This window comes from Oryzias latipes, chromosome 7 (genome assembly GCF_053564925.1).
Source record: "Oryzias latipes strain Hd-rR chromosome 7, Olatipes_Hd-rR_3.1".
In the NCBI taxonomy this organism is placed as follows: Eukaryota; Metazoa; Chordata; class Actinopteri; order Beloniformes; family Adrianichthyidae; genus Oryzias; species Oryzias latipes.
In genome coordinates this window covers 4,523,310-4,538,686 of record NC_136243.1, presented here as the reverse complement: position 1 = coordinate 4,538,686, position 15,377 = coordinate 4,523,310, and positions in this window count along the sequence as shown.

The following is a 15,377-nucleotide window of genomic DNA, read 5'->3' as shown; positions in this document are numbered from 1 at the left end:
AAAGAGCCATATATGGCTCGCGAGCCATAGGTTCCCGACCCCTGATCTACGTGGATGAGGCTGGCTTCAACCTAGCAAAAGGCAGAAGGGGTGGCGGAAATATCATCGGCCACAGGGCCACAGTTGATGTGCCAGGCCAACGGGGCGAGAACATAACCATGGGTACTGCCATCTGTGACAATGGTGTGCTTACTCATATTCCCATAATAGGTCCACACAACACAGAACATCTCATAACCTCTCTAGAAGCTCTCTACAGAGATCTCATCCCTGAAGAAGGGAGGGGTCAGAGTGGAGATCACCTGCCAACGTATGTGATAGTTTGGGACAATGTGAGTTTTCATCACTCCAACATCATCAGGCAATGGTTTGCAGCCCACAACAGGATGCGGATGGAGTTCATTTCACCCTACTCTCCATTCCTTAACCCTATTGAGGAATTTTTCTCAGCATGGAGATGGAAAGTTTATGATCGCCAGCCACATACACAAATGACCCTCCTGGCTGCCATGGATGCAGCGTGTGATGACATCACAGCAGACGCCTGCAGAGGCTGGATAAGACACTCTAAAAGATTCAGCAGTTGTTTTATTTAGTTGCAATGTCGTAATAAAATACATCTTATATTACACATATTATAATATAATAACATAATACACTGTAAATATATATATATATATATATATATATATATATATATATATATATATATATATATATATATATAAACGCCCCTCTCACCCTCCGCGGGTGGTTTCTCCTCCAAGCTCGGGTCCTCTAGAGGCCTGGGAGCTTGAGGGTCCTGCAGTATCATAGCTGTTCCTAGCACTGCGCTTTTCTGGACTGAGAGGTCTGAGGTCTTTCCAGGTATCTGTTGTAGCCACTCCTCCAGCTTGGGGGTTACTGCCCCGAGTGCTCCAATTACCACTGGCACCACTGTCACCTTCACTTTCCAGGCTTTCTCCAGTTCTTCTCTGAGTCCCTGGTATTTCTCCAGTTTCTCATGTTCCTTCTTCCTGATGTTCCCATCGCTTGGCACTGCCACATCCACCACAACGGCTTTCCTCTGTTCTTTATCCACCACTACAATGTCTGGTTGGTTCGCCATTACCATCCTATCAGTCTGGATCTGGAAGTCCCACAGGATCTTTGCCTTCTCATTCTCTACCACCTTCGGAGGTGTTTCCCATTTTGACCTTGGGGTTTCCAGTTCATATTCTGCACACATGTTCCTGTATATTATTCCAGCCACTTGATTGTGGCGCTCCATGTATGCTTTCCCTGCCAGCATCTTACACCCTGCAGTTATGTGCTGGATTGTTTCAGGCGCTTCTTTGCACAGCCTACACCTTGGGTCTTGTCTGGTGTGGTAGATCTGAGCCTCTATTGCTCTGGTGCTCAGGGCTTGTTCCTGGGCTGCCAGGATGAGCGCTTCGGTGCTGTCCTGTAGGCCAGCCCTTTCTAGCCATTGGTAGGACTTCTTGATATCAGCCACTTCAGTTATGGTCCGGTGGTACATCCCATGCAGGGGTTTGTCCTCCCATGAGGATCTGTCCTCCAGCACTGCATCCTCTGCTCTCCATTGCCTGAGACATTCACTGAGCACACTGTCAGTTGGGGCCTTGAGCTTGATGTATTCATGGATCTTGGATGTTTCATCCTGGATAGTGGCTTCTACGCTCACTAGTCCTCGGCCTCCTTCCTTGCAGCTAGCATACAGTCTCAGGGTGCTGGATTTGGGATGGAACCCTCCATGCATGGTGAGGAGCTTTCGTGTTTTAACATCCGTGGTCTGTATCTCTTCCTTTGGCCATCTTATTATTCCTGCAGGGTATCTGATAACGGGCAGTGCGTAGCTGTTTATTGCCCGGGTCTTATTTTTGCCATTGAGCTGGCTTCTCAGGACTTGCCTTACTCGTTGGAGGTATTTAGCTGTTGCAGCTTTCCTTGTTGCCTGCTCCAGGTTGCCATTTGCCTGTGGAATTCCAAGGTACTTGTAACTGTCCTCGATGTCTGCTATTGTTCCTTCTGGAAGTGAGACCCCTCCTGTGTGGACTACCTTGCCTCTCTTTGTCACCATCCGGCTGCATTTCTCGAGCCCGAATGACATCCCAATGTCAGTACTTTAGATCCTGGTGGTGTGGATCAGGGAGTCAATGTCACGCTCGCTCTTAGCATATAGCTTGATGTCATCCATGTAGAGGAGGTGACTGATATTGGCCCCATTTCTGAGTCGGTATCCATAGCCAGTCTTGGTGATTATTTGACTGAGGGGGTTGAGACCTATGCAGAACAGCAGTGGGGACAGAGCATCACCTTGGTATATCCCACATTTGATGGACACTTGTGCAAGTGGCTTCCCATTGGCTTCAAGGGTGGTTTTCCACAGCTTCATTGAGTTTCCTATGAAGGCTCTTAGAGTCCTGTTGATGTTGTACAGCTCCAATCATTCAGTGATCCATGTGTGTGGCATTGAGTCATAGGCCTTCTTGTAATCAATCCAGGCTGTGCACAGGTTGGTGTGTCATGACTTGCAGTCTTGAGCGACTGTTCTGTCGACCAGGAGTTGGTGTTTGGCTCCTCTGGAGTCTCTACCAATGCCCTTCTGTGTGTTACTCATGAATAGATCCATGTGCCTATTTATCTTTGTTGCAATGATGCCTGACATGAGCTTCCATGTTGTGGACAGACAGGTTATTGGCCGGTAGTTGGATGGGACTGCACCCTTTGAGGGATCCTTCTGGATCAGGATCGTTCGCCCTTCCGTTAGCCATTCGGGGTGAGTCCCATCTCTTAGCAGCTGGTGCATTTGTGCTGCCAGGCGCTCGTGGAGTGCGGTAAGCTTCTTTAGCCAGTAGGCATGTATCATGTCAGGGCCCGGTGCTGTCCAGTTCTTCATACCTGAGACTCTTTCTTGGATGTCTGCCACTGTGATGGTTACTGGATTCTGTTCAGGGAGGTTGCTATGTTCTTTTCTCAGAGAGACCAGCCACTGGGCATTGCTGTTATGTGCTGTCTGTTTCTCCCATATACTTTTCCAGTACTGTTCAGTTTCTAGCTTTGGTGGGTCTGCTCGGCTGTTTTGACCCTGCCACTGAGCGTACACTTTTGCAGGTTGAGTTGCGAAGAGCCTGTTTATTCGTCTGGCTTCATTGTTTCTTGTGTACCTCTTTAGGCGGCTGCTCAAGGCTAGGAGCCTTTGTTTGGCAGTTTCCAGTGCTTCAGGTATGGGCATCTGGCTGTATCTCTTAGGTACTTGCTTTCTCATTGTACCTCTTTGAGCCTCTGTCAGCTTACTCACATCCTTCCGAGTTGCCTTGATTTTGGCCTCTAACCGTTGCTTCCATGGTGGGTACTGTTTTCTTCCATGGTTGCTCTTGTAGCCAAGCATCTCAAGGATCACTGCTGCTGAAGTGTAAACCAGTTCATTGGTTTCTGTAATGTTTGTGGTAGGAATTGCCCTCAAAGCTTCATTCACAGTTTCCAGTAGACTTTCAGGTACGTCACTTAACCGTCGTAGTTGGTGTCGGGGTAGCCTAGTGTTCATTGTAGACATGATCTTGTCTTTCAGGTCAGTTGCTGCCTCGCTCAGTGTAATTGTGGTTGTTGGGGCTGTGTACCCAAGCTCAGGGTGGAAGTGTGGCATAACCTCCTCTCTGACCTGTTGTTCTGGCTCTCCCGTGGCATTGTATTGTATCGCTTCAATCTCAAGTTGTGATAGGAGTTGCCGTTTGTGGATGTTAGAGCACTGAGCTACCAGTTGTTTGGCAGTTAGCCTTGATTGTGGGTTTCTAAGCATCCATTCATTCCACATTCTCTGTATGTAACCCCTCTGGGTGGGATTACTTGAGTAGTAGCATTCTAACAGAACCTTGTTCTCACATCTAGTCCATTTCCGTCTTGTTCCAGTAGCCCACTTTCCATCAGGGTGCTCTGGTTCCTCAACACCTGACGCAGACCTTGTTTGGCCGGGCGACGTCTGAGCCGGCATGACATGTGGTTCATTGTCTCTCATGTTGTGAGGTAGGCATTAACGTTAAGGGTCTTGCCCAAGGACCCTCACTGGGTGATGTAATTGCCCGTATTTGTTATGGTAATTGCCCCATTTCCATTGTTATGGTAATTGCCCCGTTTTTCCATTACCATTAGTTGTTCGTTCCACCCTGGGAATCGAACCCGGGTTTCCTGCATGACAGTCCTGCACCTTACCAACCGAGTAGTCAGCTGCTATATATATATACATATATATATATACATATATATATATATACATATATATATATATACATATATATATATATATATATATATATATAGTGCTAGAGCTAGAAGTGTAAACCAATGAACTGGTTTACACTTCAGCAGCAGTGCTCCTTGAGATGCTTGGCTACAAGAGCAACCATGGAAGAAAATAGTACACACCATGGAAGCAACGGTTAGAGGCCAAAATCAAGGCAACTCGGAAGGATGTGAGTAAGCTGACAGAGGCTCAAAGAGGTACAATGAGAAAGCAAGTACCTAAGAGATACAGCCAGATGCCCATACCTGAAGCACTGGAAAATGACAAACAAAGGCTCCTAGCCTTGAGCAGCTGCCTAAAGAGGTACACAAGAAACAATGAAGCCAGACGAATAAACAGGCTCTTCGCAACTCAACCTGCAAAAGTGTACGCTCAGTGGCAGGGTCAAAACAGCCGAGCAGACCCACCAAGGCTAGAAACTGAACAGTACTGGAAAAGTATATGGGAGAAACAGACAGCACATAACAGCAATGCCCAGTGGCTGGTCTCTCTGAGAAAAGAACATAGCAACCTCCCTGAACAGAATCCAGTAACCATCACAGTGGCAGACATCCAAGAAAGAGTCTCAGGTATGAAGAACTGGACAGCACCGGGCCCTGACATGATACATGCCTACTGGCTAAAGAACCTTGGATCTGTTTGTCTGTAAGTGGATGATTAGAATGGAGCAGAGCAGGGAGACTTTGGCCCGCAGATTGTACGCCACAACTACAAGCTTTTCGTCATATTTTCGTCTGTTCCTAATTCACAACAGTTGAGTAAAGAAATGTTCAATTGCTATTTTAAGCTTAATTTTCTGAATTTATGCTCCCTGTCATCAGATTCATACGGTGGCCGACAGGGCTCACACTACATGCAAAAGAAAAAACGCAACGGCATTACCCGAAGCACAACGAAATTACCCGCAACACAACGACATAACCGCAGCATTAGCGGAAATGACCGGCGGAAAAAAAATAATTCAGTTTAAAACTATTCGGTGCGACAGAGTTTTAGGGCCACCAAAAAAAAGGAAAATTCCGAAATTTTAAATCGTAAATTTATGAGAAAAAACTTGTATTTTTACGAGATTAAAGTGAAAGTGAGCATACAGAGCAGCAAGTGAACGCTGCAGAGATGACCAACGAAACTTAGTTTGACAAGGTGAGCTGAATGTTTATTGATAACGGTCCAAATGTTTGGAAGCTCATTTGTTTGATTTATGATTTATCAATGTTTTATTTATTGATGGGTGGTTTTCAGGATCTCTGCATCCCGATGAAGCCATCGCCGACGGCGTCAGTATAGTTGTGGAGTGGGGGTGTGTGTTGGGGACCGCGCGTTCGTGTGTGTGTGAGAGGAGGAGGGAATGCAAGAGAGGAGGGTGAGAGCGCCGAGCGGAAGAGTGTGCGTTTATATTGTGTGTTCAGAGGACGGAGAACCGTAATAAAAAGAAGGTGTCCCCCCCAGAAGAAGTGTTTTGGAGTTTTTATTAACCCACTCTGGAGGCTGAGGGTCCGAACGGGAAAGTGAACCCCAAACGAGGATCCGACTTCAGCCCTGGAGAAAATCTCCCCTGCGTTTCCCACCACGGTCGGAAAGAAAAAAAGAGAAGTCATCTCGCAGAAAAGGTTCAGTGTCCCTGCAGCTGTCCAGCTGAATCCTTTCTTCCTCCAGTAAAGACAAGATCTCTACGGATTTGTGACGCTTCTGTCTGAGGAGCAGCACTTTTTGGGATTGTCAACGTTCCTTGTCGGCCACCGTAGAAACATGCTCCAAGAACATTTCAAAAACTCCAAAAGGTTGAATAATTAACTAAAAGATGATGATTACAGAATGAACGCAGGTGAAACTATGAATGGCAAAAACAAATTAGCCTCTTAAAACAAATTAATCTTTTTTTCATTTCATAGCCACAGGGCCCCAGGTGTCAAGAACTGGTGGTGGAGGACCCAAAATGCAGGAGACCAGGATTGGTGACAGGAAATAAAACATTTAATTAGCAAACTGAAACATGACAAAACTATGAGGAGAAACAAAACTGTGACACAGAGCAGATGACCTGACAAGGATGAACAGAAACCAAGACACTTAAATAGGCTGAGGGTAATTAACTGAACTGAAGACAGCTGTGGATCATGAACCTGAAACTGGAGTGACTGACAAAAAGAAAACCAAAAACATGACCAAGAACAAAACCAAACCACTGAATCCTTACACCAGGTAATCATATTTAACTACCGTGGTAGTAAAACCCACAATGGGATGTCCTTGTATGTGGATGCAAGGCCCTAACCCTTGTGCTATCCTATGACCCAACCCTTGCATTGACGTGTTCTCCTTACCATGACAAAGGTGGATGAAGGTAAAGAGGATTTCATGTAATCCATGGACACCAGTGAAGATCACAAATCATTGAAGAAAAAAGGTTCAGAGCACGGTCTAGGGCACATGTGTCAAACTCAAGGCCCGGGGGCCAAATGCGGCCCTCCATGTCATTTTATGTGGCCCGCAAAAGCATAAATTTTTTTGATTTCTTGAAATAAAATAAAAAATTGGTGAGTATTTATTTATATCTAGGGGGAATCGGACTTGAAATATCGGATTGGGCAACTATACATTAGGACTGAAACACTGTCCACATAACCTAACCTGACAGAATCAAATTTTGAAGGATTTATGATAGAGTAACAAGCAAACATGTGTTTTCTATGCAACTGGAATTGTCACTTTAAAAAGTTATAATAAATAAATAATGAGTTATTTAACATCAGGAGGGGTTACGCTTATTTTTCATTACCTTTAGTTACATGTATAAGTTATATCTGGCCCTTTGAGGACAGCCGCTATGCTGATGTGTCCCTCAATGAAAATGAATTTGACACCTCTGGTCTAGTGGGTCTAGATGACCCAACTCCCAATGTTAAAGGGCCTATAGCACAAGGGTTCATATGTTAAAAACAGAACTTGACTTGAACCAGAAAAATAAGTGTGGGCCTCTTCTCACTTGTCTCTGTTTTTCATGAAGAAACACAGCATGGCTCGCTGGTGAGAGGAGACTGAAGGCCTCTCATGAAAACAGTTGGAAATGGCCCCAGGCTTTGCGGCTCTGATAAGATGTAACATTAAAATCCAAAGTTACACAATTCTCAAAATAAATCTCACAACACTAACTACTAAACAGAAGTATTGTAAAGATACGGAATGCTATGTGAAAAGTTTAAAATAATGTAAAAGAATGAACCAGAAAGACAATACAAAATAAGAATCATTTAAAAAGCAAAGGCTCCCTAAAATTATTAAGAAGTAAGCTGATAATAACAATTCACTCAATTGAAATAAAGCTTATAAAAATTATTTGAAGTGTTTGGAAAGTCTTCTTTTCTCTTAACAAGGACTGCATTAATACAATCAGGTGTTGATGAAAGAACGGATATGAGTTTATACTTGTGGACTCAATCAGTTTACTTTGCATCCAGCAAATTACTGAGGAGATACAAAACTACTTTATCCATCTCCTGGGCTCTGGCTGATGGGTCTTGATCTTGGATGGATGAGCTCGGACCACAGATGATAAACGACGGAGTCTAGACAGTGATGGTGGTTGAGACCAGTCCATGACATAGTGTTGGTCCAGGTGGAGAACGGGGAGAAACGGGCCCACAAAACCATCTAGTATGTAGAGATAAACATTCATGAACCTAAAAGCATAAATGTGATCGTCTCATTAAATTGATGACACCATCAGAATTTTACCATCTGTCTAAATTAAAGGTATACCACCTTAACCAGACCTTGGGAGACCTAATCATGTCTTTTTCTTCAGGTCAAATTGCTTTGACAGGTGTGCTCACTGGACTGAGAAAAGGTCCCGTTAGTCAGCCGCTGTTCGTCCATATTTTTCTCCTCTGGTCCTGACTGTAACCAGGAAGTAGGACCACATCACCTCTTTCTTTGCTCTCACCTCCTGTTGTTTCTAGAACAGACTTTCAAACAGCTTTGGTTATAGTCAAGGGTTCTCTTGGCTTGGCAGCAAAGTACAACTGTGGCATGTTGGTTCCAAATCTTGGACTTAAAAACGCTCAGGGACTGATCTAGCAGCAAGACTAAGGACAAAAAGGAGAATTGATCAGGAATGATGTTTTTACAGGTTTAACTGTGATTTTAAACCTGAATGAATGAACGAAAGACTGCAATTAAACTTGCCTTGTCGTTGAAAAGCCAGCAGCTCAACACCTGGACGTTCTGGGATATTCATAAGAATAGCATAATATGGACAAAGACTGCTGACAACTACCAAGGTTTTGCATCACAGCTGCACCACTGCAATGTCCACTGAGACTGCACAGCTGATCTGTCTGAGCCATTCCATTACATAAAAGTGGTCTAGAAGAAAGAGCGTGAGACCAGCAAAAAGTAGTTAACATTGACATTAGAGCAGGGAAGGAAACTGGAGCACGTTGAGGAAATAGAGCAGAAGAATATGAGCTTGACAAAAAGCCTGCCTCCAGATGAGTGAGAGCTGCAAAACAACAGATTAGAGAAGCCCAGGGCTTGTTTCCATGGAAACCTTTGCCAAGAGAGACAGCAACGAGAATGCAGCAGATTGTAGGTCAGACATGTCATCAGCGATCCAATCAGACATAATCTGTCTTGACTTGTGGGTCATAGTTTCAGCATAAAACCGGTGCTTCTGTGTGGCAGCTTTCACTGTTGGGGTTCCAGTTCCAGCCAGAAGAACAGAGCAATATGTGTGGAACCACCTTCAAATGCATTGGGAGTTTACAATTATTTTACTCACATTTATTTGCAAAAACATTATTTGAATGGGTCCCCACACTTTAACATATTTATTTTTTTAACAAACATTTTCTTTCAAAAGCGAATGACTTTGTGTTCTGACTTAATTTTCAGTTTTCAGTCTGGTTGAGTTTATATTCCAAATATAATGAGTTGATGGAGTCCCACTTGTTTCATTCTGTAAGTCTGTATTGCTAAATGATTTATCTTCATATGTAAACCCTGTTATGGTCAACCATGTAAGCTTTAAAAGCTCTTACAGAGAAAATTACAAATGCTACAGAAAAAAAGAAAATTGTCGATTGATATTTGTCAAACTAAAAAAGGCATTTGATGCAATCAATCATGTGGTTTTGATTTAAAAGCTGGAATTTTATGGGATCAGGAACTTGCCTTTCGGTGGACTAGAAGTTACCTTGGCAAACAAAAAGAGTTTGTGAAAATGGGAGAGCACCTTATAATGTTTGGACATTGTATGCGGGGTACCGCAAGGTTTAATTCTGGGCCCACAATAGTTTTTCATAAATATCAATGACTTATGTAAAATATCTAAATTACTAAAATGTATGCTCTTTGCTGATGACACCAATGTGTTGTAAATATTAAGCCATATAAATAAAATTGAATTGAGTTGAATTGAATAACTTGCAACAACTTTTGCTCACAGTCAATACAAATGAAAAACTGGTTTGATGTAAATTAACTGTCACTAACTCTAAATAGAACCAACTTCTTAGTACTCAGTAACTATAAAATATTTTTCCCACCTTAAGGTCAGATCAATGGTGTACAGTATTCTCCCCTTATTCGTGGGGGTTAGGGACCATAGACATCCGCGAATACGCAGAATCCTCAAATATGGCTGAAGAATGTCCGTCACCGATCTTTACTCATCAAAAAATATTCTGAAACATTTCTGACGCTTTATAAGATATTTATTAAAAACCACTGGAATATTGTTCAACGTAAGGATTTTTTTTAAATTCAGAGCAATAGACTTTACTGTAGCATACTTTATAACATTAGGAGTGTCTCTCTGTCTCTCTTTGCCTTAAAACTAGAAGCATGCGCTTCCTTCTTCATCAGTTTAGTGCGAGAGGTCCTGCAGCGCCATTTGAGTGTCGGGCACGGCCTGTCAGTCCGGAGGGGAAACTAATTCTGGCAGGGGAATCACACCTTGGCACAACACCAGTTTCATCCATCATTCATTCATCCGGATGATAATTACTCTCCACAATTATCTTCCTCAGCACATCAGGATATTTTCCAGCTGCTTCTGAGTCAGCTGATGCCATTTCTCCATGCAGGGACACAAACTTTGGTTATAGCGATTCAGGAACCCGTGAAAACCAGCCGGCAAGGAAGCCATCGGGAGTTCGGTAAAGTTAGAAAGATCTTCACAGATTCGGACTTCCGGCCTCAATAACTCTTCCGATAAACGTTCAAATGTGCCAGCAAGTATCTAATTCCTTTTGTATTAACCCAGAGAGTGAACTACAATTTCACTTCAAAAGAAAAAAGATAGTTTTTTCACCTTTTGATCAAAATTGTTCTCTTCGAGGTGTAAATGCAGACACGCAGCGAGCCGGCAGCCAAGGGACCGTCAACAAAGTGCAACCTCTGTGAAACACCATTCTATAAAAATCAATACTCTTGTGAAAAGTGAATACATCTCTACATTTATATGAACTGGTAATGAATATCTGTCAGCATATTCATGCTAAAATAAATATTTTGTGTGTCTTTCTTTATTATATTTTATTGCACATATTTTTCACATTTATTAGAGACAAGAATCATAATTAAAGTGATCAATAGTTTTTAAAAATACTGAAGCTTCAGTCACCAAACTTTCTGTAATAAGTATTCATGACCTTATTGTCCGACTACAACAAAGACTTGGTCAGAAATGAACTTTGTTTATGTTTTTCTATTAGTCATATAGAAATATGGATCATATTCGGTCAAAAATCCTCAATAGCTCTGGAAATACTGAAGCTTCAGTCACCAAATTTCCTCTTTTGACTAATCATGACCTTATTGTCCGACTACAACAAAGAATTGGTCAGAAATCAACTTTGTTTATGTTTTTCTATTAGTCTATATGACTAATAGAAAAACATAAAGAAAGCGTTTTTTTGACCAATTCTTTGTTGTAGTCGGACAATAAGGTCATGAATACTTAGTACAGAAAGTTTGGTGACTGTAGCTAAAATATGTGCAATAAAATATAATATAGAAAGACACATAAAATAATTATTTTAGCATGAATATGCTGACAGATATTCATTACCAGTTCATATAAATGTAGAGATGTATTCACTTTTCAAAAGAGTATTGATTTTTATAGAATGGTGTTTCACAGAGGTTGCACTTTGTTGACGGTCCCTTGGCTGCCGGCTCGCTGCGTGTCTGCATTTACACCTCGAAGAGAACAATTTTGATCAAAAGGTGAAAAAACTATCTTTTTTCTTTTGAAGTGAAATTGTAGTTCACTCTCTGGGTTAATACAAAAGGAATTAGATACTTGCTGGCACATTTGAACGTTTATCGGAAGAGTTATTGAGGCCGGAAGTCCGAATCTGTGAAGATCTTTCTAACTTTACCGAACTGCCATCGGGCCGGTGTGCTCATCATCTCTGCTCCCCTCCTCAGAAATTGCCGCAGCAACTCCCTCGGATGCAAAAGTCTCATACAAGGGTCTTGAGTTGTCTGAGTTTTTGTGATAACCCATGGGTGTCATGTGACTGACAAAAAAACAGCAAATACGTGAAACCGCAAATTTTGAAATGCAAATAAGCGGGGGAACACCGACACAGACGTAACTCATGAAACTAAATTTACAGGGTTAACTATGATCCGTTGGAAACCTCATATCAAACACATCAATTTTGAAGTTTATCTAAGTTTTTTCATCATAAACAAAGCCAAACAGGTCCTGGACATAAAATTACAACATATTATGTACTTCTCTAGTATCTCCGTATTATCAATATTTATTGTTGTTTTAGGAAACACTGAATCTACTATCCATCCTCTGTAAATACTACAAAAAGAGTTTCAGAACAATTCATCGCCTAAATACTGTGAACACAGCCATCATCATAGGTCAAATCTAAATAAATACTGAAATGATCTGACTTTATAGCATTCTAGATGGGTCCGTTTCTATATTAAATAAGTTACAATTAGCTTCCACATCACTGTACATAACATGTTTTTTGGAAGAAAAGGAGGACATATTGGGAACATTTAACCTAAAAACAAATAAACTTAGAACAACATTAGAAAGATTCTGCATTACAGTGACCGCAGTAAAACTGTGGAATCAATTACATTCAGAGATGAAAGAATGTCCAAACATTTGTCAATTACAATATAAATAGAAAGAAGTGATTTTTACAATAATTCACGCAATGGTTAATAGTCACATGGTCACTTTTTCTGTTGATGTTTGAGCCCCACAACGATTGTAATGAATGCCTAGATATTTATTGATTGTTTATTATAAATCATAATTTTAAAATTGTATTTAACATTTTTGATCAATCTTCAAACAGTGTGATTAAAACATATTTATTGCCTTGGAACAAGGAGCAAAATCAAAGGGAGGTGTTACAGTTTTAAATGCTTAAACACATCAGAGTCATAAGGTCTCAGGTCACAAAGATCCTGTCCAAAGTATGCAGCAGCACATTCAGTCCAAACTCTGTTCATCTCTCTGTCAGGCCCCTTTATCAACAAACATATTTTGAACTTAGTGGCTGGTTTGTTATGACAAAAAAAGACCCTGATGATGCAAGTGTCCATCTGAAAGAGAGGAATACTCACCAATCACACCGCGAGAAGACACAAGCCCACCCCTCACTCCTCTCACTCTGCATCCCAAGTTTAAAGTTTTTAAATACTTGGTTGTGATAGTGTCCATGTCCTAAACTGTTGACGATCCGAATCATAATAGACATTGGTTCATTTTAAATGATCAGATTCACTGACCTAAAATAGATCCAGATGATCTTTATCCCAAACTTCCAGCAGTGAGACTCAGACAGAAGTTCTACTGAAGTGCTACTGAACAGTGACGTTTTCCAGATTCATGGATTTCTTCCAGATCATCAAGTGGAAATGAAATATGTGTCCAAACAAACAAGTAAACTAGAATGAATGTCAAATCCATTCACATGTTAGTTTCCTAAAGTTCACCACTGTTGTTTTTCCACATCCAAAGAATCCAAAGGGAACATTCTCAGAACATTCTAGAACACTGCATGGTCACATGACTTTATACAAAGTCTGTCCACACATTGGACTGGAATGATGGACTGATCCGTGTTTGCTGATGTCATCACGCGTGTGTTGTCCGCTGATGCACTTAGTTGTTTTCCGTTACGGTAAAATAAACCTACCATATCTCAAACCAAATGCTATTATTCTATATTGATTTTTGATTTTTCTCATTTTGAACTGATTTTCTTATGGTAAAGGTCGATTTGACTTGATTCTGCCTCAGACAGATCAATCTGATTGGATCTTGGGGATATAAATCGATTAACCAATGAAGTTCATTAATTGTTACACCCCCTAAGTGGAAGAAATTGTTTTTAAGAATTACAGATTTCTGAGACATTATATATCAATGTTTTTTCTTTTTAATATTTGATTTGAAATGGTTTATTTCAACCAATCAAACAAGAATAGTCATGTGGGGAAAAAATCCCACAAAGTAATTTAGCTATAAACTTAATACCACTTGGTTTTAGTTGGCAGACTGGCAGGCTGTCCTAGAAACGGGTAAATTGGATTGCAGGTGGGTCGGAGTCTCTGCTAGCATTCCAAACACTTAGAAATAAAGAGAACCCAGCAGAACAGCAGAAGCAGACAGGAGAGGGCAGCAGAGAGACAGGAAACTGCTGCAGTTGCATACATGTTTACAATGCATGCATATATGTCATAAAAGCCATGCATGTGATACAGTTAAATCCTTTTAAACCTTTACTGGATCAATGCAGCTAAATCACCACCTGAAAGAAAAAACACATAAACATACTTTCTGTATATTTATATCTTTTGTACATATACATACTAAATGTAGTACTGTATATTTTCTGTATAACTGCAACAGCTCATTACTTAGGTGGTCCAGTAAAGTCACACTGTTGTGCCGATCTCCTAAAGTTTTATTTCAGAAATCAAAGTAAAATCTGTCTCATCTTAGTTAGTTTCCAGGATCCTTCCAACAGTTTCTCTGTCATGTACTCATGGAACCCAATCAGAACTTTTTCTTCCTCTCTGCTGAATAACAGAACCATCAGGTTCAGTGTTCTTTGAAAATTCCTTCCCAAGATGGCTTTTAGTGATTCTGGGGCAGACTACGATGTTATTAATAAAATATCTTTCAACAGCTGGGCCCAGCATGTCAACTTCTTTCTCCACCCGCTTCATCCAACTCATGGATGACTGAGTCACCATGTGAATGCTAGGATAACAGGTTCACAACTGCAACAATTTCAAAATAAAAGCACTTTAAAGTTTCATGTTATCAAAGCTGTTCGTCTTCCTGCTTTTTTGTCTTTGCTGCATAACTGCACCCACATATTGACTGGTGGTTACAAAGATTGTTAAAAATACATTTCTTTCTTATTTTACTTGTTTACCTACAATGGGAGAGATTGTTCATGTAATTGTCTGTGTACATGCAACTGTGGGAGGAAGGCCGTTTTCCTTTTCTCTCACTTCCTTCTTTTTCCGTCTTCCCACTAGAACAGCATGAATATTATGTTGTTCTGCTGAGAGTTAGATGAGTAACCACATCAATGGCGTCCATGTTCACATTTAAATATGTGCTACGTTTTCTTTTTTCTGAGCTCTTATCTACCAGCCTAAGTGCTCAGCTGGCAGAGAAATAAAGTAGACAATTTGAGTTCATTTGAGTTGTGCTTTTATTATCACACAGTTGACAGGAAAGATTTTGTGTTGGGGACCAGCCCACTCCCTGAACTGTCTCAAGAGCATCCTACAGTCAGGACTATAAATATTTGGACAGAGACACATTCCTTCTAATTTAGTTTCTGTACATTACCACAGTGAATCTTACATAAAACAACTCAGATGCCATTGAAGTGCAGACTTTCATCTTTTATTCCATTGGTTGAACAAAAAGATTTCAGAAAAATGTGAAAAACTAAAACATTTTTTAAACACAATCCCTTCATTTCATGGGCTCCTAAATAATTGGACAATTGACTTCCATGATATTGCATGGGCAGGTGTGGGTAGATAAAAGGCCTGGAGTTGATTA